At 41.4% G+C, this 23,164-nt stretch overlaps 14 non-coding genes across 14 annotated transcripts; all 14 read right to left on the bottom strand.

The window, feature by feature from the left end:
* Positions 1-322: 322 nt before the first annotated feature.
* TRNAA-AGC (transfer RNA alanine (anticodon AGC)) lies at positions 323-395 on the bottom strand. The gene has a single exon. It is a non-coding gene; the product is annotated as a tRNA-Ala (tRNA).
* A 325-nt stretch (positions 396-720) lies between these two features.
* Positions 721-793, bottom strand: TRNAA-AGC (transfer RNA alanine (anticodon AGC)). The gene has a single exon. It is a non-coding gene; the product is annotated as a tRNA-Ala (tRNA).
* Positions 794-3,029: 2,236 nt separating this feature from the next.
* TRNAA-AGC (transfer RNA alanine (anticodon AGC)) lies at positions 3,030-3,102 on the bottom strand. The gene has a single exon. It is a non-coding gene; the product is annotated as a tRNA-Ala (tRNA).
* A 2,998-nt stretch (positions 3,103-6,100) lies between these two features.
* Positions 6,101-6,173, bottom strand: TRNAA-AGC (transfer RNA alanine (anticodon AGC)). Its single transcript has one exon. It is a non-coding gene; the product is annotated as a tRNA-Ala (tRNA).
* A 685-nt stretch (positions 6,174-6,858) lies between these two features.
* Positions 6,859-6,931, bottom strand: TRNAA-AGC (transfer RNA alanine (anticodon AGC)). The gene has a single exon. It is a non-coding gene; the product is annotated as a tRNA-Ala (tRNA).
* A 673-nt stretch (positions 6,932-7,604) lies between these two features.
* On the bottom strand, positions 7,605-7,677 carry TRNAA-AGC (transfer RNA alanine (anticodon AGC)). The gene has a single exon. It is a non-coding gene; the product is annotated as a tRNA-Ala (tRNA).
* Positions 7,678-8,350: 673 nt separating this feature from the next.
* Positions 8,351-8,423, bottom strand: TRNAA-AGC (transfer RNA alanine (anticodon AGC)). The gene has a single exon. It is a non-coding gene; the product is annotated as a tRNA-Ala (tRNA).
* A 1,443-nt stretch (positions 8,424-9,866) lies between these two features.
* On the bottom strand, positions 9,867-9,939 carry TRNAA-AGC (transfer RNA alanine (anticodon AGC)). The gene has a single exon. It is a non-coding gene; the product is annotated as a tRNA-Ala (tRNA).
* A 1,428-nt stretch (positions 9,940-11,367) lies between these two features.
* On the bottom strand, positions 11,368-11,440 carry TRNAA-AGC (transfer RNA alanine (anticodon AGC)). Its single transcript has one exon. It is a non-coding gene; the product is annotated as a tRNA-Ala (tRNA).
* A 689-nt stretch (positions 11,441-12,129) lies between these two features.
* Positions 12,130-12,202, bottom strand: TRNAA-AGC (transfer RNA alanine (anticodon AGC)). The gene has a single exon. It is a non-coding gene; the product is annotated as a tRNA-Ala (tRNA).
* Positions 12,203-12,883: 681 nt separating this feature from the next.
* Positions 12,884-12,956, bottom strand: TRNAA-AGC (transfer RNA alanine (anticodon AGC)). Its single transcript has one exon. It is a non-coding gene; the product is annotated as a tRNA-Ala (tRNA).
* A 671-nt stretch (positions 12,957-13,627) lies between these two features.
* On the bottom strand, positions 13,628-13,700 carry TRNAA-AGC (transfer RNA alanine (anticodon AGC)). Its single transcript has one exon. It is a non-coding gene; the product is annotated as a tRNA-Ala (tRNA).
* A 683-nt stretch (positions 13,701-14,383) lies between these two features.
* TRNAA-AGC (transfer RNA alanine (anticodon AGC)) lies at positions 14,384-14,456 on the bottom strand. The gene has a single exon. It is a non-coding gene; the product is annotated as a tRNA-Ala (tRNA).
* A 2,342-nt stretch (positions 14,457-16,798) lies between these two features.
* On the bottom strand, positions 16,799-16,871 carry TRNAA-AGC (transfer RNA alanine (anticodon AGC)). The gene has a single exon. It is a non-coding gene; the product is annotated as a tRNA-Ala (tRNA).
* Positions 16,872-23,164: the final 6,293 nt, after the last annotated feature.

Raw genomic sequence — 23,164 nt, 5'->3', positions numbered from 1 at the left:
CAGCTCGATTTGATTACGGGAAGTGGAATAAAAAACGACCAAAAGATTTGCACGGTCGTAAGCGTGCAAGCAAGCAAGTTAACTTAATATAAAGGATTACATTTTTTTTTCCTAAAAAGTAAAAATTTAGGAAATTGTTTTTTCACGAAAATTCATTGTCACGCACAACGAGTCTGTGTGCAAAATGTCAGCTCGATTGGATCACGGGAAGTGGGTTAAAACACGACCGAAAGATTTGCACGGTCGTAAGCAAGCAAGCACGCAAGCAAGCAAGTGAACTTAATATAAAGGATTTAATGAAGGATTTTAAAATATTGGTCTTTGGAGGATACGGGCATCGATCCCGTTACCTCTCGCATGCTAAGCGAGCGCTCTACCATCTGAGCTAATCCCCCGCACACTACAACAAGAGCTAACCATACCTCATATAACTAACAACATAACGCAATCGTGTTACCGACCGGTCAAAACGCAAACCATTTTGTTTGCGATTGCAAAAATAAGAAAAACATTTTTCCTAAAAAGTGTAAAATTTTGTAAAAAAATTTTCACGAAAATAAATTGTCACACACAACGAGTCTGTGTGCAAAATGTCAGCTCGATTGGATCACAGGAAGTGGGTTAAAAAACGACCGAAAGATTTGCACGGTCGTAAGCCAGCAAGCAAGCAAGTGAACTTAATATTAAGGATTTAATGAAGGATTTAAAAATATTAGCCTTTGGAGGATACGGGCATCGATCCCGTTACCTCTCGCATGCTAAGCGAGCGCTCTACCATCTGAGCTAATCCCCCGCACACCACAACAAGAGCTAACCATACCTCATATAACTAACAACATAACGCAATCGTGTTACCGACCGGTCAAAACGCAAACCATTTTGTTTGCGATTGCAAAAATAACAAGAACATTTTTTCCTAAAAAGTGGAAAATTTTTGAAAAAATTTTCACGAAAATAAATTGTCACGCACAACGAGTCTGTGTGCAAAATGTCAACTCGATTGGATCACGGGAAGTGGGTAAAAAACGACCGAAAGATTTGCACGGTCATAAGCAAGCAAGCAAGTGAACTTAATATAAAGGATTTAAATAAATAGTCTCCATTGTACAGCGTGGGGGCAGGGATTTCATGCCATGTGGTTAGTCAACATTTGCGTCATCATGAAACGGGCGGCGGGAGTCCTCTCGTCCTCTGGCTTGAGATGGCTGCCACCTATGGGTCAGATGATTGTCTGCCACGATTAAGCAATTGGTAATTAAATATTTTTTTCCCCTAAACAGTGTAAAATTTTGGATTTTTTTCACGAAAATTAATTGTCACGCACAACGAGTCTGTGTGCAAAATGTCAGCTCGATTGGATCACGGGAAGTGTGTTAAAAAACGACCGAAAGATTTGCACGGTCGTAAGCAAGCAAGCACGCAAGCAAGCAAGTGAACTTAATATAAAGGATTTAATGAAGGATTTAAAAATATTGGCCTTTGGAGGATATGGGCATCGATCCCGTTACCTCTCGCATGCTAAGCGAGCACTCTACCATCTGAGCTAATCCCCCGCACACTACAACAAGAGCTAACCATACCTCATATAACTAACAACATAACGCAATCGTGTTACCGACCGGTCAAAACGCAAACCATTTTGTTTGCGATTGCAAAAATAAGAAAAACATTTTTTCCTAAAAAGTGTAAAATTTTGGAAAAAATTTTTCACTAAAATAAATTGTCACGCACAACGAGTCTGTGTGCAAAATGTCAGCTCGATTGGATCACGGGAAGTGGGTTAAAAAACGACCGAAAGATGTGCACGGTCGTAAGCAAGCAAGCAAGAGAACTTAATATAAAGGATTTAAATAAATAGTCTCCATTGTACAGCGTGGGGGCAGGGATTTCATGCCATGTGGTTAGTCAACAGTTGCGTCATCATGAAACGGGCGGCTACAGTAATCTCGTCCTCTGGCTTGAGATGGCTGCCACCTATGGGTCAGATGATTGTCTGCCACGATTAAGCAATTGGTAATTCAATATTTTTTTCCCCTAAACAGTGTAAAATTTTGGATTTTTTTCACTAAAATTAATTGTCACGCACAACGAGTCTGTGTGCAAAATGTCAGCTCGATTGGATCACGGGAAGTGAGTTAAAAAACGACCGAAAGATTTGCACGGTCGTAAGCAAGCAAGCAAGCACGCAAGCAAGCAAGTGAACTTAAAGTAAAGGATTTAAAAATATTGGCCTTTGGAGGATAAGGGCATCGATTCCGTTACCTCTCGCATGCTAAGCGAGCGCTCTACCATCTGAGCTAATCCCCCGCACACTACAACAAGAGATAACCATACCTCATATAACTAACAACATAACGCAATCGTGTTACCGACCGGTCAAAACGCAAACTATTTTGTTTGCGATTGCAAAAATAACAAAAACATTTTTTCCTAAAAAGTAGAAAATTTTGGAAAAACATTTTGGAAAAATGTTTTCACGAAAACAAATTGTCACGCACAACGAGTCTGTGTGCAAAATGTCAGCTCGATTTGATTACGGGAAGTGGGATAAAAAACGACCAAAATATTTGCACGGTCGTAAGCGTGCAAGCAAGCAAGTGAACTTAATATAAAGGATTACATTTTTTTTTCCTAAAAAGTAAAAATTTAGGAAATTATTTTTTCACGAAAATTCATTGTCACGCACAACGAGTCTGTGTGCAAAATGTCAGCTCGATTGGATCACGGGAAGTGGGTTAAACACGACCGAAAGATTTGCACGGTCGTAAGCAAGCAAGCACGCAAGCAAGCAAGTGAACTTAATAAAAAGGATTACATTTTTTTTTCCTAAAAAGTAAAAATTTAGGAAATTCTTTTTTCACGAAAATTCATTGTCACGCACAACGAGTCTGTGTGCAAAATGTCAGCTCGATTGGATCACGGGATGTGGGTTAAAAAACGACCGAACGATTTGCACGGTCGTAAGCAAGCAAGCAAGCAAGTGAACTTAATATTAAGGATTTAATGAAGGATTTAAAAATATTAGCCTTTGGAGGATACGGGCATCGATCCCGTTACCTCTCGCATGCTAAGCGAGCGCTCTACCATCTGAGCTAATCCCCCGCACACCACAACAAGAGCTAACCATACCTCATATAACTAACAACATAACGCAATCGTGTTACCGACCGGTCAAAACGCAAACCATTTTGTTTGCGATTGCAAAAATAACAAGAACATTTTTTCCTAAAAAGTGGAAAATTTTGGAAAAAAATTTTCACGAAAATAAATTGTCACGCACAACGAGTCTGTGTGCAAAATGTCAACTCGATTGGATCACGGGAAGTGGGTAAAAAACGACCGAAAGATTTGCACGGTCATAAGCAAGCAAGCAAGTGAACTTAATATAAAGGATTTAAATAAATAGTCTCCATTGTACAGCGTGGGGGCAGGGATTTCATGCCATGTGGTTAGTCAACATTTGCGTCATCATGAAACGGGCGGCGAGAGTCCTCTCGTCCTCTGGCTTGAGATGGCTGCCACCTATGGGTCAGATGATTGCCTGCCACCATTAAGCAATTGGTAATTAAAAAAAATTTTCCCCCTAAACAGTGTAAAATTTTGGATTTTTTTCACGAAAATTAATTGTCACGCACAACGAGTCTGTTTGCAAAATGTCAGCTCGATTGGATCACGGGAAGTGGGTTAAAAAACGACCGAAAGATTTGCACGGTCGTAAGCAAGCAAGTGAACTTAATATAAAGGATTTAATGAAGGATTTAAAAATATTAGCCTTTGGAGGATACGGGCATCGATCCCGTTACCTCTCACATGCTAAGCGAGCACTCTACCATCTGAGCTAATCCCCCGCACACTACAACAAGAGATAACCATACCTCATATAACTAACAACATAACGCAATCGTGTTACCGACCGGTCAAAACGCAAACCATTTTGTTTGCGATTGCAAAAATAACAAAAACATTTTTTCCTAAAAAGTGGAAAATTTTGGAAAAAATTTTGGAAAAATGTTTTCACAAAAACAAATTGTCACGCACAACGAGTCTGTGTCCAAAATGTCAGCTCGATTGGATTACGGGAAGTGGGTTAAAAAACGACCAAAAGATTTGCACGGTCGTAAGCGTGCAAGCAAGCAAGTGAACTTAATATAAAGGATTACATTTTTTTTTCCTAAAAAGTAAAAATTTAGGAAATTATTTTTTCACGAAAATGCATTGTCACGCACAACGAGTCTGTGTGCAAAATGTCAGCTCGATTGGATCACGGGAAGTGGGTTAAAAAACGACCGAAAGATTTGCACGGTCGTAAGCAAGCAAGCAAGTGAACTTAATATAAAGGATTTAAATAGCCTCCATTGTACAGCGTGGGGGCAGGGATTTCATGCCATGTGGTTAGTCAACATTTGCGTCATCATGAAACGGGCGGCAAGAGTCCTCTCGTCCTCTGGCTTGAGATGGCTGCCACCTATGGGTCAGATGATTGCCTGCCACCATTAAGCAATTGGTAATTAAATATTTTTTTTTCCCTAAACAGTGCAAAATTTTGGATTTTTTTCACGAAAATTAATTGTCACGCACAACGAGTCTGTGTGCAAAATGTCAGCTCGATTGGATCACGGGAAGTGGGTTAAAAAACGACCGAAAGATTTGCACGGTCGTAAGCAAGCAAAAAAGCACGCAAGCAAGCAAGTGAACTTAATATAAAGGATTTAATAAAAGATTTAAAAATATTGGCCTTTGGAGGATACGGGCATCGATTCCGTTACCTCTCGCATGCTAAGCGAGCGCTCTACCATCTGAGCTAATCCCCCGCACACTACAACAAGAGATAACCATACCTCATATAACTAACAACATAACGCAATCGCGTTACCGACCGGTCAAAACGCAAACCATTTTGTTTGCGATTGCAAAAATAACAACAACAAAAAAATTCCTAAGAAGTGGAAAATTTTGGAAAAAATCTAGGAAAAATGTTTTCACGAAAACAAATTGTCACGCACAACGAGTCTGTGTGCAAAATGTCAGCTCGATTGGATTACGGGAAGTGGGTTAAAAAACGACCAAAAGATTTGCACGGTCGTAAGCGTGCAAGCAAGCAAGTGAACTTAATATAAAGGATTACATATTTTTTTTTCTAAAAAGTAAAAATTTAGGAAATTATTTTTCACGAAAATTCATTGTCACGCACAACGAGTCTGTGTGCAAAATGTCAGCTCGATTGGATCACGGGAAGTGGGTTAAAACACGACCGAAAGATTTGCATGGTCGTAAGCAAGCAAGCACGCAAGCAAGCAAGTGAACTTAATATAAAGGATTTAATAAAGGATTTTAAAATATTGGCCTTTGGAGGATACGGGCATCGATCCCGTTACCTCTCGCAATCTAAGCGAGCGCTCTACCATCTGAGCTAATCCCCCGCACACTACAATAAGAGCTAACCATACCTCATATAACTAACAACATAACGCAATCGTGTTACCGACTGGTCAAAACGCAAACCATTTTGTTTGCGATTGCAAAAATAAGAAAAACATTTTTTCGTAAAAAGTGTAAAATTTTGGAAAAAAATTTTCACGAAAATAAATTGTCACGCACAACGAGTCTGTGTGCAAAATGTCAGCTCGATTGGATCACGGGAAGTGGGTTAAAAAACGACCGAAAGATTTGCACGGTCGTAAGCAAGCAAGCAAGTGAACTTAATATAAAGGATTTAAATAAATAGTCTCCATTGTACAGCGTGGGGGCAGGGATTTCATGCCATGTGGTTAGTCAACATTTGCGTCATCATGAAACGGGCGGCTAGAGTCATCTCGTCCTCTGGCTTGAGATGGCTGCCACCTATGGGTCAGATGATTGTCTGGCACGATTAAGCAATTGGTAATTAAAAAAAAATTTTCCCTAAACAGTGTCAAATTTTGGATTTTTTTCAAAAAATTAATTGTCACGCAAAACGAGTCTGTGTGCAAAATGTCAGCTCGATTGGATCACGGGAAGTGGGTTAAAAAACGACCGAAAGATTTGCACGGTCGTAAGCAAGCAAGCAAGCAAGTGAACTTAATATAAAGGATTTAATGAAGGATTTAAAAATATTAGCCTTTGGAGGATACGGGCATCGATCCCGTTACCTCTCGCATGCTAAGCGAGCGCTCTACCATCTGAGCTAATCCCCCGCACACCACAACAAGAGCTAACCATACCTCATATAACTAACAACAAAACGCAATCGTGTTACCGACCGGTCAAAACGCAAACCATTTTGTTTGCGATTGAAAAAATAACAAGAACATTTTTTCCTAAAAAGTGGAAAATTTTGGAAAAAAATTTTCACGAAAATAAATTGTCACGCACAACGAGTATGTGTGCAAAATGTCAACTCGATTGGATCACGGGAAGTGGGTAAAAAACGACCGAAAGATTGGCACGGTCATAAGCCAGCAAGCAAGTGAACTTTATATAAAGGATTTAAATAAATAGTCTCCATTGTACAGCGTGGGGGCAGGGATTTCATGCCATGTGGTTAGTCAACATTTGCGTCATCATGAAACGGGCGGCGAGAGTCCTCTCGTCCTCTGGCTTGAGATGGCTGCCACCTATGGGTCAGATGATTGCCTGCCACCTTTAAGCAATTGGTAATTATATATTTTTTTTCCCCTAAACAGTGTCAAATTTTGGATTTTTTTCACGAAAATTAATTGTCACGCACAACGAGTCTGTGTGCAAAATGTCAGCTCGATTGGATCACGGGAAGTGTGTTAAAAAACGACCGAAAGATTTGCACGGTCGTAAGCAAGCAAGCACGCAAGCAAGCGAACTTAATATAAAGGATTTAATGAAGGATTTTAAAATATTGGCCTTTGGAGGATACGGGCATCGATCCCGTTACCTCTCGCATGCTAAGCGAGCGCTCTACCATCTGAGCTAATCCCCCGCACACTACAACAAGAGCTAACCATACCTCATATAACTAACAACATAACGCAATCGTGTTACCGACCGGTCAAAACGCAAACCATTTTGTTTGCGATTGCAAAAATAAGAAAAACATTTTTTCCTAAAAAGTGTAAAATTTTGGAAAAATTTTTTCACGAAAATAAATTGTCACGCACAACGAGTCTGTGTGCAAAATGTCAGCTCGATTGGATCACGGGAAGTGGGTTAAAAAACGACCGAAAGATTTGCATGGTCGTAAGCAAGCAAGCAAGTGAACTTAATATAAAGGATTTAAATAAATAGTCTCCATTGTACAGCGTGGGGGCAGGGATTTCAAGCCATGTGGTTAGTCAACATTTGCGTCATCATGAAACGGGCGGCTAGAGTAATCTCGTCCTCTGGCTTGAGATGGCTGCCACCTATGGGTCAGATGATTGTCTGCCACGATTAAGCAATTGGTAATTAAATATTTTTTTCCCCTAAACAGTGTAAAATTTTGGATTTTTTTCACGAAAATTAATTGTCACGCACAACGAGTCTGTTTGCCAAATGTCAGCTCGATTGGATCACGGGAAGTGGGTTAAAAAACGACCGAAAGATTTGCACGGTCGTAAGCAAGCAAGTGAACTTAATATAAAGGATTTAATGAAGGATTTAAAAATATTAGCCTTTGGAGGATACGGGCATCGATCCCGTTACCTCTCGCATGCTAAGCGAGCGCTCTACCATCTGAGCTAATCCCCCGCACACCACAACAAGAGCTAACCATACCTCATATAACTAACAACAAAACGCAATCGTGTTACCGACCGGTCAAAACGCAAACCATTTTGTTTGCGATTGCAAAAATAACAAGAACATTTTTTCCTAAAAAGTGTAAAATTTTGGAAAAATTTTTTCACGAAAATAAATTGTCACGCACAACGAGTCTGTGTGCAAAATGTCAGCTCGATTGGATCACGGGAAGTGGGTTAAAAAACGACCGAAAGATTTGCATGGTCGTAAGCAAGCAAGCAAGTGAACTTAATATAAAGGATTTAAATAAATAGTCTCCATTGTACAGCGTGGGGGCAGGGATTTCAAGCCATGTGGTTAGTCAACATTTGCGTCATCATGAAACGGGCGGCTAGAGTAATCTCGTCCTCTGGCTTGAGATGGCTGCCACCTATGGGTCAGATGATTGTCTGCCACGATTAAGCAATTGGTAATTAAAAAATTTTTTCCCCTAAACAGTGTAAAATTTTGGATTTTTTTCACGAAAATTAATTGTCACGCACAACGAGTCTGTTTGCAAAATGTCAGCTCGATTGGATCACGGGAAGTGGGTTAAAAAACGACCGAAAGATTTGCACGGTCGTAAGCAAGCAAGTGAACTTAATATAAAGGATTTAATGAAGGATTTAAAAATATTAGCCTTTGGAGGATACGGGCATCGATCCCGTTACCTCTCGCATGCTAAGCGAGCGCTCTACCATCTGAGCTAATCCCCCGCACACCACAACAAGAGCTAACCATACCTCATATAACTAACAACAAAACGCAATCGTGTTACCGACCGGTCAAAACGCAAACCATTTTGTTTGCGATTGCAAAAATAACAAGAACATTTTTTGCTAAAAAGTGGAAAATTTTTGAAAAAATTTTTCACGAAAATAAATTGTCACGCACAACGAGTCTGTGTGCAAAATGTCAACTCGATTGGATCACGGGAAGTGGGTAAAAAACGACCGAAAGATTTGCACGGTCATAAGCAAGCAAGCAAGTGAACTTTATATAAAGGATTTAAATAAATAGTCTCCATTGTACAGCGTGGGGGCAGGGATTTCATGCCATGTGGTTAGTCAACATTTGCGTCATCATGAAACGGGCGGCGAGAGTCCTCTCGTCCTCTGGCTTGAGATGGCTGCCACCTATGGGTCAGATGATTGCCTGCCACCATTAAGCAATTGGTAATTAAAAAATTTTTCCCCCCTAAACAGTGTAAAATTTTGGATTTTTTTCACGAAAATTAATTGTCACGCACAACGAGTCTGTGTGCAAAATGTCAGCTCGATTGGATCATGGAGAGTGTGTTAAAAAACGACCGAAAGATTTGCACGGTCGTAAGCAAGCAAGCACGCAAGCAAGCAAGTGAACTTAATATAAAGGATTTAATGAAGGATTTTAAAATATTGGCCTTTGGAGGATACGGACATCGATCCCGTTACCTCTCGCATGCTAAGCGAGCGCTCTACCATCTGAGCTAATCCCCCGCACACTACAACAAGAGCTAACCATACCTCATATAACTAACAACATAACGCAATCGTGTTACCGACCGGTCAAAACGCAAACCATTTTGTTTGCGATTGCAAAAATAAGAAAAACATTTTTTCCTAAAAAGTGTAAAATTTTGGAAAAATTTTTTCACGAAAATAAATTGTCACGCACAACGAGTCTGTGTGCAAAATGTCAGCTCGATTGTATCACGGGAAGTGGGTTAAAAAACGACAGAAAGATTTGAACGGTCGTAAGCAAGCAAGCAAGTGAACTTAATATAAAGGATTTAAATAAATAGTCTCCATTGTACAGCGTGGGGGCAGGGATTTCATGCCATGTGGTTAGTCAACATTTGCGTCATCATGAAACGGGCGGCTAGAGTAATCTCGTCCTCTGGCTTGAGATGGCTGCCACCTATGGGTCAGATCATTGTCTGCCACGATTAAGCAATTGGTAATTAAATATTTTTTTCCCCTAAACAGTGTAAAATTTTGGATTTTTTTCACGAAAATTAATTGTCACGCACAACGAGTCTGTTTGCAAAATGTCAGCTCGATTGGATCACGGGAAGTGGGTTAAAAAACGACCGAAAGATTTGCACGGTCGTAAGCAAGCAAGCAAGCAAGTGAACTTAATATAAAGGATTTAATGAAGGATTTAAAAATATTAGCCTTTGGAGGATACGGGCATCGATCCCGTTACCTCTCGCATGCTAAGCGAGCGCTCTACCATCTGAGCTAATCCCCCGCACACCACAACAAGAGCTAACCATACCTCATATAACTAACAACAAAACGCAATCGTGTTACCGACCGGTCAAAACGCAAACCATTTTGTTTGCGATTGCAAAAATAACAAGAACATTTTTTCCTAAAAAGTGGAAAATTTTGGAAAAAAATTTTCACGAAAATAAATTGTCACGCACAACGAGTCTGTGTGCAAAATGTCAACTCGATTGGATCACGGGAAGTGGGTAAAAAACGACCCAAAAGATTTGCACGGTCATAAGCAAGCAAGCAAGTGAACTTAATATAAAGGATTTAATTAAATAGTCTCCATTGTACAGCGTGGGGGCAGGGATTTCATGCCATGTGGTTAGTCAACATTTGCGTCATCATGAAACGGGCGGCTAGAGTAATCTCGTCCTCTGGCTTGAGATGGCTGCCACCTATGGGTCAGATGATTGTCTGCCACGATTAAGCAATTGGTAATTAAATATTTTTTTCCCCTAAACAGTGTAAAATTTTGGATTTTTTTCACGAAAATTAATTGTCACACACAACGAGTCTGTTTGCAAAATGTCAGCTCGATTGGATCACGGGAAGTGGGTTAAAAAACGACCGAAAGATTTGCACGGTCGTAAGCAAGCAAGTGAACTTAATATAAAGGATTTAATGAAGGATTTAAAAATATTAGCCTTTGGAGGATACGGGCATCGATACCGTTACCTCTCGCATGCTAAGCGAGCGCTCTACCATCTGAGCTAATCCCCCGCACACCACAACAAGAGCTAACCATACCTCATATAACTAACAACAAAACGCAATCGTGTTACCGACCGGTCAAAACGCAAACCATTTTGTTTGCGATTGCAAAAATAACAAGAACATTTTTTCCTAAAAAGTGGAAAATTTTTGAAAAAATTTTTCACGAAAATAAATTGTCACGCACAACGAGTCTGTGTGCAAAATGTCAACTCGAATGGATCACGGGAAGTGGGTTAAAAAACGACCGAAAGATTTGCACGGTCATAAGCAAGCAAGCAAGTGAACTTTATATAAAGGATTTAAATAAATAGTCTCCATTGTACAGCGTGGGGGCAGGGATTTCATGCCATGTGGTTAGTCAACATTTGCGTCATCATGAAACGGGCGGCGAGAGTCCTCTCGTCCTCTGGCTTGAGATGGCTGCCACCTATGGGTCAGATGATTGCCTGCCACCATTAAGCAATTGGTAATTAAAAAAATTTTCCCCCCTAAACAGTGTAAAATTTTGGATTTTTTTCACGAAAATTGATTGTCACGCACAACGAGTCTGTTTGCAAAATGTCAGCTCGATTGGATCACGGGAAGTGGGTTAAAAAACGACCGAAAGATTTGCACGGTCGTAAGCAAGCAAGCAAGCAAGTGAACTTAATATAAAGGATTTAATGAAGGATTTAAAAATATTAGCCTTTGGAGGATACGGGCATCGATCCCGTTACCTCTCGCATGCTAAGCGAGCGCTCTACCATCTGAGCTAATCCCCCACACACCACAACAAGAGCTAACCATACCTCATATAACTAACAACAAAACGCAATCGTGTTACCGACCGGTCAAAACGCAAACCATTTTGTTTGCGATTGCAAAAATAACAAGAACATTTTTTCCTAAAAAGTGGAAAATTTTTGAAAAAATTTTTCACGAAAATAAATTGTCACGCACAACGAGTCTGTGTGCAAAATGTCAACTCGATTGGATCACGGGAAGTGGGTAAAAAACGACCGAAAGATTTGCACGGTCATAAGCAAGCAAGCAAGTGAACTTTATATAAAGGATTTAAATAAATAGTCTCCATTGTACAGCGTGGGGGCAGGGATTTCATGCCATGTGGTTAGTCAACATTTGCGTCATCATGAAACGGGCGGCGAGAGTCCTCTCGTCCTCTGGCTTGAGATGGCTGCCACCTATGGGTCAGATGATTGCCTGCCACCATTAAGCAATTGGTAATTAAAAATTTTTTCCCCCCTAAACAGTGTAAAATTTTGGATTTTTTTCACGAAAATTAATTGTCACGCACAACGAGTCTGTGTGCAAAATGTCAGCTCGATTGGATCATGGGAAGTGTGTTAAAAAACGACCGAAAGATTTGCACGGTCGTAAGCAAGCAAGCACGCAAGCAAGCAAGTGAACTTAATATAAAGGATTTAATGAAGGATTTTAAAATATTGGCCTTTGGAGGATACGGGCATCGATCCCGTTACCTCTCGCATGCTAAGCGAGCGCTCTACCATCTGAGCTAATCCCCCGCACACTACAACAAGAGCTAACCATACCTCATATAACTAACAACATAACGCAATCGTGTTACCGACCGGTCAAAACGCAAACCATTTTGTTTGCGATTGCAAAAATAAGAAAAACATTTTTTCCTAAAAAGTGTAAAATTTTGGAAACATTTTTTCACGAAAATAAATTGTCACGCACAACGAGTCTGTGTGCAAAATGTCAGCTCGATTGGATCACGGGAAGTGGGTTAAAAAACGACAGAAAGATTTGAACGGTCGTAAGCAAGCAAGCAAGTGAACTTAATATAAAGGATTTAAATAAATAGTCTCCATTGTACAGCGTGGGGGCAGGGATTTCATGCCATGTGGTTAGTCAACATTTGCGTCATCATGAAACGGGCGGCTAGAGTAATCTCGTCCTCTGGCTTGAGATGGCTGCCACCTATGGGTCAGATGATTGTCTGCCACGATTAAGCAATTGGTAATTAAATATTTTTTTCCCCTAAACAGTGTAAAATTTTGGATTTTTTTCACGAAAATTAATTGTCACGCACAACGAGTCTGTTTGCAAAATGTCAGCTCGATTGGATCACGGGAAGTGGGTTAAAAAACGACCGAAAGATTTGCACGGTCGTAAGCAAGCAAGCAAGCAAGTGAACTTAATATAAAGGATTTAATGAAGGATTTAAAAATATTAGCCTTTGGAGGATACGGGCATCGATCCCGTTACCTCTCGCATGCTAAGCGAGCGCTCTACCATCTGAGCTAATCCCCCGCACACCACAACAAGAGCTAACCATACCTCATATAACTAACAACAAAACGCAATCGTGTTACCGACCGGTCAAAACGCAAACCATTTTGTTTGCGATTGCAAAAATAACAAGAACATTTTTTCCTAAAAAGTGGAAAATTTTGGAAAAAAATTTTCACGAAAATAAATTGTCACGCACAACGAGTCTGTGTGCAAAATGTCAACTCGATTGGATCACGGGAAGTGGGTAAAAAACGACCCAAAGATTTGCACGGTCATAAGCAAGCAAGCAAGTGAACTTAATATAAAGGATTTAATTAAATAGTCTCCATTGTACAGCGTGGGGGCAGGGATTTCATGCCATGTGGTTAGTCAACATTTGCGTCATCATGAAACGGGCGGCTAGAGTAATCTCGTCCTCTGGCTTGAGATGGCTGCCACCTATGGGTCAGATGATTGTCTGCCACGATTAAGCAATTGGTAATTAAATATTTTTTTCCCCTAAACAGTGTAAAATTTTGGATTTTTTCACGAAAATTAATTGTCACGCACAACGAGTCTGTTTGCAAAATGTCAGCTCGATTGGATCACGGGAAGTGGGTTAAAAAACGACCGAAAGATTTGCACGGTCGTAAGCAAGCAAGTGAACTTAATATAAAGGATTTAATGAAGGATTTAAAAATATTAGCCTTTGGAGGATACGGGCATCGATCCCGTTACCTCTCGCATGCTAAGCGAGCGCTCTACCATCTGAGCTAATCCCCCACACACCACAACAAGAGCTAACCATACCTCATATAACTAACAACAAAACGCAATCGTGTTACCGACCGGTCAAAACGCAAACCATTTTGTTTGCGATTGCAAAAATAACAAGAACATTTTTTCCTAAAAAGTGGAAAATTTTTGAAAAAATTTTTCACGAAAATAAATTGTCACGCACAACGAGTCTGTGTGCAAAATGTCAACTCGAATGGATCACGGGAAGTGGGTTAAAAAACGACCGAAAGATTTGCACGGTCATAAGCAAGCAAGCAAGTGAACTTTATATAAAGGATTTAAATAAATAGTCTCCATTGTACAGCGTGGGGGCAGGGATTTCATGCCATGTGGTTAGTCAACATTTGCGTCATCATGAAACGGGCGGCGAGAGTCCTCTCGTCCTCTGGCTTGAGATGGCTGCCACCTATGGGTCAGATGATTGCCTGCCACCATTAAGCAATTGGTAATGAAAAAAATTTTCCCCCCTAAACAGTGTAAAATTTTGGATTTTTTTTCACGAAAATTGATTGTCACGCACAACGAGTCTGTTTGCAAAATGTCAGCTCGATTGGATCACGGGAAGTGGGTTAAAAAACGACCGAAAGATTTGCACGGTCGTAAGCAAGCAAGCAAGCAAGTGAACTTAATATAAAGGATTTAATGAAGGATTTAAAAATATTAGCCTTTGGAGGATACGGGCATCGATCCCGTTACCTCTCGCATGCTAAGCGAGCGCTCTACCATCTGAGCTAATCCCCCGCACACCACAACAAGAGCTAACCATACCTCATATAACTAACAACAAAACGCAATCGTGTTACCGACCGGTCAAAACGCAAACCATTTTGTTTGCGATTGCAAAAATAACAAGAACATTTTTTCCTAAAAAGTGGAAAATTTTGGAAAAAAATTTTCACGAAAATAAATTGTCACGCACAACGAGTCTGTGTGCAAAATGTCAGCTCGATTGGATCACGGGAAGTCGGGTTAAAAAACGACCGAAAGATTTGCACGGTCGTAAGCAAGCAAGCAAGTGAACTTAATATAAAGGATTTAAAAAAATAGTCTCCATTGTACAGCGTGGGGGCAGGGATTTCATGCCATGTGGTTAGTCAACATTTGCGTCATCATGAAACGGGCGGCGAGAGTCCTCTCGTCCTGTGGCTTGAGATGGCTGCCACCTATGGGTCAGATGATTGCCTGCCACCATTAAGCAATTGGTAATTAAATATATTTTTTTCCATAAACAGTGTCAAATTTAGGATTTTTTTTCACGAAAATTAATTGTCACGCACAACGAGTCTGTGTGCAAAATGTCAGCTCGATTGGATCACGGGAAGTGGGATTAAAAACGACCGAAAGATTTGCACGGTCGTAAGCAAGCAAGCAAGCACGCAAGCAAGCAAGTGAACTTAATATAAAGGATTTAATAAAGGATTTTAAAATATTGGCCTTTGGAGGATACGGGCATTGATTCCGTTACCTCTCGCATGCTAAGCGAGCGCTCTACCATCTGAGCTAATCCCCCGCACACTACAACAAGACATAACCATACCTCATATAACTAACAACATAACGCAATCGTGTTACCGACCGGTCAAAACGCAAACCATTTTGTTTGCGATTGCAAAAATAAGAAAAACATTTTTTCCTAAAAAGTGGAAAATTTTGGAAAAAATTTTGGAAAAATGTTTTCACGAAAGCAAATTGTCACGCACAACGAGTCTGTGTGCAAAATGTCAGCTCGATTTGATTACGGGAAGTGGGTTAAAAAACGACCAAAAGATTTGCACGGTCGTAAGCGTGCAAGCAAGCAAGTGAACTTAATATAAAGGATCACATTTTTTTTTCCTAAAAAGTAAAAATTTAGGAAATTATTTTTTCACGAAAATTCATTGTCACGCACAACGAGTCTGTGTGCAAAATGTCAGCTCGATTGGATCACGGGAAGTGGGTTAAAAAACGACCGAAAGATTTGCACGGTCGTAAGCAAGCAAGTGAACTTAATATAAAGGATTTAATGAAGGATTTAAAAATATTAGCCTTTGGAGGATACGGGCATCGATCGCGTTACTTGTCGCATGCTAAGCGAGCGCTCTACCATCTGAGCTAATCCCCCGCACACCACAACAAGAGCTAACCATACCTCATATAACTAACAACAAAACGCAATCGTGTTACCGACCGGTCAAAACGCAAACCATTTTGTTTGCGATTGCAAAAATAACAAGAACATTTTTTCCTAAAAAGTGGAAAATTTTTGAAAAATTTTTTCACGAAAATAAATTGTCACGCACAACGAGTCTGTGTGCAAAATGTCAACTCGATTGGATCACGGGAAGTGGGTTAAAAAACGACCAAAAGATTTGCACGGTCGTAAGCGCGCAAGCAAGCAAGCAAGTTAACTTAATATAAAAGATTACATTTTTTTTTCCTATGGGTCAGATGATTGCCTGCCACCATTAAGCAATTGGTAATTAAATATTTTTTTTTTCGCTAAACAGTGTAAAATTTTGGATTTTTTCACGAAAATTAATTGTCACGCACAACGAGTCTGTGTGCAAAATGTCAGCTCGATTGGATCACTGGAAGTGGGTTAAAAAACGACCGAAAAGTTGCACGGTCGTAAGCAAGCAAGCACGCAAGCAAGCAAGTGAACTTAATATAAAGGATTTAATAAAGGATTTAAAAAAATTGGCCTTTGGAGGATACGGGCATCGATCCTGTTACCTCTCGCATGCTAAGCGAGCGCTCTACCATCTGAGCTAATCCCCCGCACACTACAACAAGAGCTAACCATACCTCATATAACTAACAACATAACGCAATCGTGTTACCGACCGGTAAAAACGCAAACCATTTTGTTTGCGATTGCAAAAATAAGAAAAACATTTTTTCCTAAAAAGTGGAAAATTTTGGAAAAAAATTTTCACGAAAATAAATTGTCACGCACAACGAGTCTGTGTGCAAAATGTCAGCTCGATTGGATCACGGGAAGTGGGTTAAAAAACGACCGAAAGATTTGCACGGTCATAAGCAAGCAAGCACACAAGCGAACTTAATATAAAGGATTTAATAAAGGACTTTAAAATATTGGCCTTTGGAGGATACGGGCATCGATCCCGTTACCTCTCGCATGCTAAGCGAGCGCTCTACCATCTGAGCTAATCCCCCGCACACTACAACAAGAGCTAACAATACCTCATATAACTAACAACATAACGCAATCGTGTTACCGACCGGTCAAAACGCAAACCATTTTGTTTGCGATTGCAAAAATAACAAAAACATTTTTTCCTAAAAAGTGGAAAATTTTGGAAACATTTTTTCACGAAAATAAATTGTCACGCACAACGAGTCTGTGTGCAAAATGTCAGCTCGATTGGATCACGGGAAGTGGGTTAAAAAACGACTAAAAGATTTGCACGGTCGTAAGCGCGCAAGCAAGCAAGCAAGTTAACTTAATATAAAGGATTACATTTTTTTTTCCTAAAAAGAAAAAATTTTGGAAATTATTTTTTCACGAAAATTCATTGTCACGCACAACGAGTCTGTGTGCAAAATGTCAGCTCGATTGGATCACGGGAAGTGGGTTAAAAAACGACCGAAAGATTTGCACGGTCGTAAGCAAGCAAGCAATTGGACTTAAATAAAGGATTTAAATAAATAGTCTCCATTGTACAGCGTGGGGGCAGGGATTTCATGCCATGTGGTTAGTCAACATTTGCGTCATCATGAAATGGGCGGCGAGAGTCCTCTCGTCCTCTGGCTTGAGATGGCTGCCACCTATGGGTCAGATGATTGTCTGCCACGATTAAGCAATTGGTAATTAAATATTTTTTTTTCCCTAAACAGTGTAAAATTTTTGATTTTTTTTCACGAAAATAAATTGTCACGCACAACGAGTCTGTGTGCAAAATGTCAGCTCGATTGGATCACGGGAAGTGGGTTATAAAACGACCAAAAGATTTGCACGGTCGTAAGCGCGCAAGCAAGCAAGCAAGTGAACTTAATACAAGTAAACCTGTAAAAACAAAGTTTTTCACTCTAAATCCTTTATATGCGTGGCGGCTAGAGTTCTCTCGTCCTCTGGCTTGAGATGGCTGCAATCTATGGGTCAGATGATTGTCTGCCAGTATTAAGCAATTGGTAATTAAATATTTAATTAGTTTTCCCTAAACAGTGTAAAATTTTGGAAAAAAAATTTCACGAAAATTAATTGTCACACACAACGAGTCTGTGTGGAAAATGTCAGCTCGATTGGATCACGGGAAGTGGGTTAAAAAACGAGCGAAATATTTTCACGGTCCTAAGCAAGCAAGCGAACTTAATATAAAGGATTTAAAAATATATTCGCCTGTGGAGGATGCAGGGATCGATCCCGCGACCTTTGGCATGGGAAGCGAGGGCGCTACTAACTGCGCTACTCCGCCACAGCCTGTGGAGGGGTTACGCTCTGGGCTCTTGCACTGTGATGTTCAGCCAAAGCCATGAATGCGTTCTATTTGAATATATGTAAAATAAAAAAATTTTGCCTAAAAAGTGTAAAATTTTGGGAATTCTTTTTTCACGAACAATAATTGTCTGGCACAACGAGTCTGTGTGGAAAATGTCAGCTCGATTGGATCACGGGAAGTGGGTTAAAAAACGACCGAAAGATTTGCACGGTTCTAAGCAAGCAAGCAAGCACGCGAACTTAACATAAAGCATTTAATAAAGGATTAAATTTTTTTTTCCTAAAAAGTGAAAATTTAGGAAATTATTTTTTCAGAAAATTCTTTGTCATGCACAACGAGTCTGTGTGCAAAATGTCAGCTCGATTGGATCACGGGAAGTGGGTTAAAAAACGATCGAAAAAGATGCACGGTCGTAAGCAAGCAAGCAAGTGAACTTAATATAAAGGATTTAAAAAATTAACCCGTAAAAACTAAGTTTTTTACTATAAATCCTTTATATGCGTGGCGGCTAGAGTCCTCTCGTCCTCTGGCTTGAGATGGCTGCCACCTATGGGTCAGATGATTGCCTGCCACCATTAAGCAATTGGTAATTAAATATAAAAAAAAATCCTAAAAAGTGTAAAGTTATGGAAAAAAAATTTCACGAAAATAAATTGTCACGCACAACGAGTCTGTGTGCAAAATGTCAGCTCGATTGGATCACGGGAAGTGGGTTTAAAAACGACCGAAAGATTTGCACGATCGTAAGCGCGCAAGCAAGCAAGCAAGTGAACTTAATATAAAGGATTTAAAAAGAAACGAAAATGCCCATGTTTATACCAGTGTTGGCTGACAATAAAGAGAGTACGGTTAAACGCTAGGGATGTTAACACTCGGTAAAGTAAAATAGTGCCTGTCAGATAAGATGGTCCAAAAATGTGTAGTTAAATCTCTTTTTGCATGGTTGATAACATCTTTCCAATGATTACTAAGTTTGTACCCATCATCACGGTTGAAATTCCCCAATGTAACAGTCTATAAACTGAGTGACAGCTGTGGTGACTGTTACATTGGGGAAACGAAACGTCATGTCTCTGATCGTGTCCGTGAGCACAAGTCAGATTTGAAACACGACAAAATTGAGTCTTCCGCCGTTGCCGATCATTGCTACAACGCGGTGGGCTCTCATGATATTGTTTTTTCCGAGACTAAGGTGCTCTGAAAACCCTCTGGCTACCATTAAAGGTTTGTACACGAAGCCATTCAGATATACAAACACAGACATAATTTCAACCGTGATGATGGGTACAAACTTAGTAATCATTAGAAAGATGTTATCAACCATGCAAAAAAGATTTAACTACACATTTTTGGACCATCTTATCTGACAGGCACTATTTTACTTTACCGAGTGTTAACATCCCTAGCGTTTAACAGTACTCTCTTTATTGTCAGCCAACACTGGTATAAACATGGGCATTTTCGTTCCTTTTCTATCATGTACATCCATAGTGACTTGCACACAAACACATCCATGCCCACGCTCACGAGTACCGCCGTGCCCTCTTTTAGCCCCGCCCCCCCCTCCCGATACGTTCCATTCATTGGCTACCACATTCTTATAAGCTCCTCCCCCTCTCCTCCCCCCTTAACTGGTATTTAAGAGCTTGCATCTTGAATCCCTCCCTCACTTGATGCAGCAAATCTGGCTGTGACAGTCCCACCTGATGACGGAGACTTGTGTTGCCTCCGAAACGTCGTGATTTTATTGTTTTATCTTTATTAATTTTAATTTCATTTTTTACCTACGTGACGTGGCAGTCACGAAAGCTTCAAATCCAGGGAGGTTCAGTTTACACTGTGCCGCTCCCGTAGCACATGCACATGGGTCTTTGCATGGCAATCTTGACAAGGCGTCCGCATTACAATGACGAGTGCCCATCCTACATCACATCGTAAGAGTACTGCGGGAGTTCTTCGATCCACCTCGCCATTTGTCCCGAGGATTTATCCATTTTAAGTGAGAATTGTATAGTGCCGCATGATCGGTCCGCACGGTAAACCAGTGGCCGTATAGGTAGGGCCGAAAAATGTGATAAAATGACCTACTGCCAGGAGTTCCCTACGAGTGACGCAATAGCATTGTTCAGTAGAGGAAAGCACGTGTCTCCTGTATGCAATTACAACTTCCGTTTCCCCTGTATTTGTGACATGACCGCACCTATACCGACATCTCGAGCATCTGTATCAAGGATAAACTGTCGCGAGACATCTGGATATGCTAGTGGTGAAGCATCAGTTAACCTTGAACGAAGCGCTTTAAATGCTGAGTCCTCTTCCTCCACCCTTTTGTTGTGAGGGCGTGCAATGGTTTTGCTATTGCAGCGAACCGGGGTACAAATCGTCGATAGGAAACAAATCCTAGGAATCACCGCACCTCCTGTACAGAAGTGGGCGTTGGCCAGTTTTTAATGGCGGACGTTTAGTCAGGGTCAGTTGCTACCCCCTTATTGCTGACCACATGCCCACATATTTAGCTGAGCCCTGTACAAAATGACACTTAGATGGTTTCAATTTCAATTTGGCAGCTCGCACTTTCAAGAAAACTCGTTGCAGTCTCTTCAGATGTTCATAAAATCTACTAAAAACAATGACGTCAAAATAAATCAAACAAATTTCCCATTGTAGGCCCGACAGTACAAGTTCCATGAGGCGTTGGAAGGTTGCCGGTGCAGTGAGCAATCCCATAGGGAGCCTATTAAATTGAAACAACCCCTGTGGTGTTCGAAAAGCAGTTTTTAATTTGGATTCGTCGTCCAGGAGAACTTGTCAAAACCCTGCTCCTTCTAATGCATCTAGCGAATCATCAATGCGGGGCAGGGGATACGCGTCCGCGATCGTAACCTTGTTAATTCGGAAGTCTACACAAAACCTCATGGAACCATCTGGCTTTTTAACTAGGACTACTGGTGCTCCCCAGGGGCTGGTTGATGAAGAAATAATTTCCACCCTCAACATCTCATCTGTAGCTCTACGGATCTGCTCTTTTTCTGCTGGTCTCACTCTATATGAATTCTAACGGGTTGAACATTCCCCGTTTCAATATGGGCCCTTACTGAAAACGTCTTCAAATTCTATGAGACGTTTAAGGCGGTCTCTTTGACATTGAGTCAATTCAGGGTTCCGTTAACGATTTCTTCCGCTCAGGGAGACCCTATCCCATCCTTCTCTTCCTGTATCCCCGCTACTACTGCATCTTCATAAATCTCACTCGCTGGGGAAATCTATGCAATTACCGTCCCTTCTCGCTATATTATTTCGCACTCTGACGTATTTAAAACTTGCATACATAGCTGCTGATTCCATCTTAAAATGGTGTCCGCTGCCGCTAAAAAATATCGACTGATTGTTGGTCCCAATTGTGTAACTATAATTGCTGCGGCCACATTTAAGGTGATTAATGGCGATCGATATTGCTACGGAATGAACACCTGTGTTAGCGGCGGAATCGCCGTTGACTCTCCCACCAGGGCGTGTTCTTTGGCAGCTTTTCCTGTCTCCGCGTCAGGCCGCTAAAAATATATTATTTTCCCTAATGGGTAGCTGACTTAAATTATAATCGGTACCCAGTAGACATGGTACTGCTAGGGAAGAGGAGACCAAAACACAATTCCTAGACTATCGCCATTTGCCGGCACAACTTTATTGTCGACCGGTTCAAGTTGACGTTTTTCCACGGGTAACATATCAAACACAAGCGCAGAAATGATGGTTACTGAAGCTCCCGTGTCCACCAACACCCTCACGGGATGTCCCTCTATCGCTCCCGCCAAAACCGATGTTCCCGTGGCTGCTGCCACGAACCATCTCACTAACTTTTCCCACTTAGCCCTAGATGTTGGCCCAATTTTCATGTTGTGTCACTCCGGGTCGCCACAATCGAGTCGTGTGCTGGTGAAGATGGTGATGAGCGTTTTGTAAATGAGTTATATGTGTGATCTGGCCGGTTGTACGGCCATCGCGACGGGCCTGGATCTGCCTTGGGAAGTCCCGCGAGGTCTGGAGCTGGCTTGGTTGTCTCGAGGCAACTTCCCCTCAGCATCCTCTCCCAATGTGGCCCGGCCTCCCGCAGCAGTAGCAGTAGATGATCATGAGGTCACAGATTTCTCTGCAGTTCTGGCCCGGTCGCTGCTGCTGTAGTCGACGCCTTGGATTGGTGAACCCCCGGATGGCCGCTGCCATCTCTTCCAAGGTTGCCTGCACATCATCCTCCGTGCTGGGCTTTGCGGCGGTCCCCGTTGTTGCTGTCCACATTGGTTCTGTTGGTCCTCCTGCTCCTCTGTTCTCCATCAACCTTGTCACCTGCACCACTACTTCACATGGCACCCTGGTTTCTTCATGTACCCGGAGGCATTTAGTGGACCACATTGAAGTTTGTTCGCTCTCTTGCACAATCGGAAATGTAATTCCGCTTTGATGGAGGAGAGTTCGCAGCTGTGCTTAGCAAGGTGCTGCTATAAGCCATCGGCGGCTCGCTGTCTCCCCTTCTCCGGGCTGAAGATCGCTCCCTTGGGCTGGACGGAGGACAAAAAATCTTGGCAATTCCCTCACAAGCTTGTTGGAGTGCGACGTGTTGATTTTCCGGGATCATAAAGAAGGCCGTTAGCGCTCCCTCATCCAACACCGTAGGCAGCACTAGTAGTGCTTCTTCATCACTCCATGGGCTGACTCTGACAGCTGCTTCAAATCTTTTAATGAACGCTGTCCAATCGCCTCCCGTTGCTGTAAATTATTTTTAAGGGCCCCAGCCTTCTTGTCTTCTTCAAAGTTGGTGGAGGTCCATAGCACAGATTCCAGTTGTGGTTTAGCCGATTGATCAGTTCCCGTCTGCTGCTCGACAAGGGGAAGCGGCGGCTGCTGCCCTTTGGCAATTTCTCCTCGCCACACGGTCAATGGTGGCGGCGGCTCTGGCTCAAGCTTTGCAGCACATATTCACTCCTCTTCTCTTTCATTCATCATCGCCGTCACCAG

The sequence above is a fragment of the Lethenteron reissneri genome, chromosome 15 (genome assembly GCF_015708825.2).
Source record: "Lethenteron reissneri isolate LAM-NWPU_2019-01 chromosome 15, ASM1570882v1, whole genome shotgun sequence".
Classification (NCBI taxonomy): Eukaryota; Metazoa; Chordata; class Hyperoartia; order Petromyzontiformes; family Petromyzontidae; genus Lethenteron; species Lethenteron reissneri.
The sequence above is the reverse complement of the archived record's forward strand: the minus strand, read 5'-3'. Positions and strand labels throughout refer to the sequence as shown.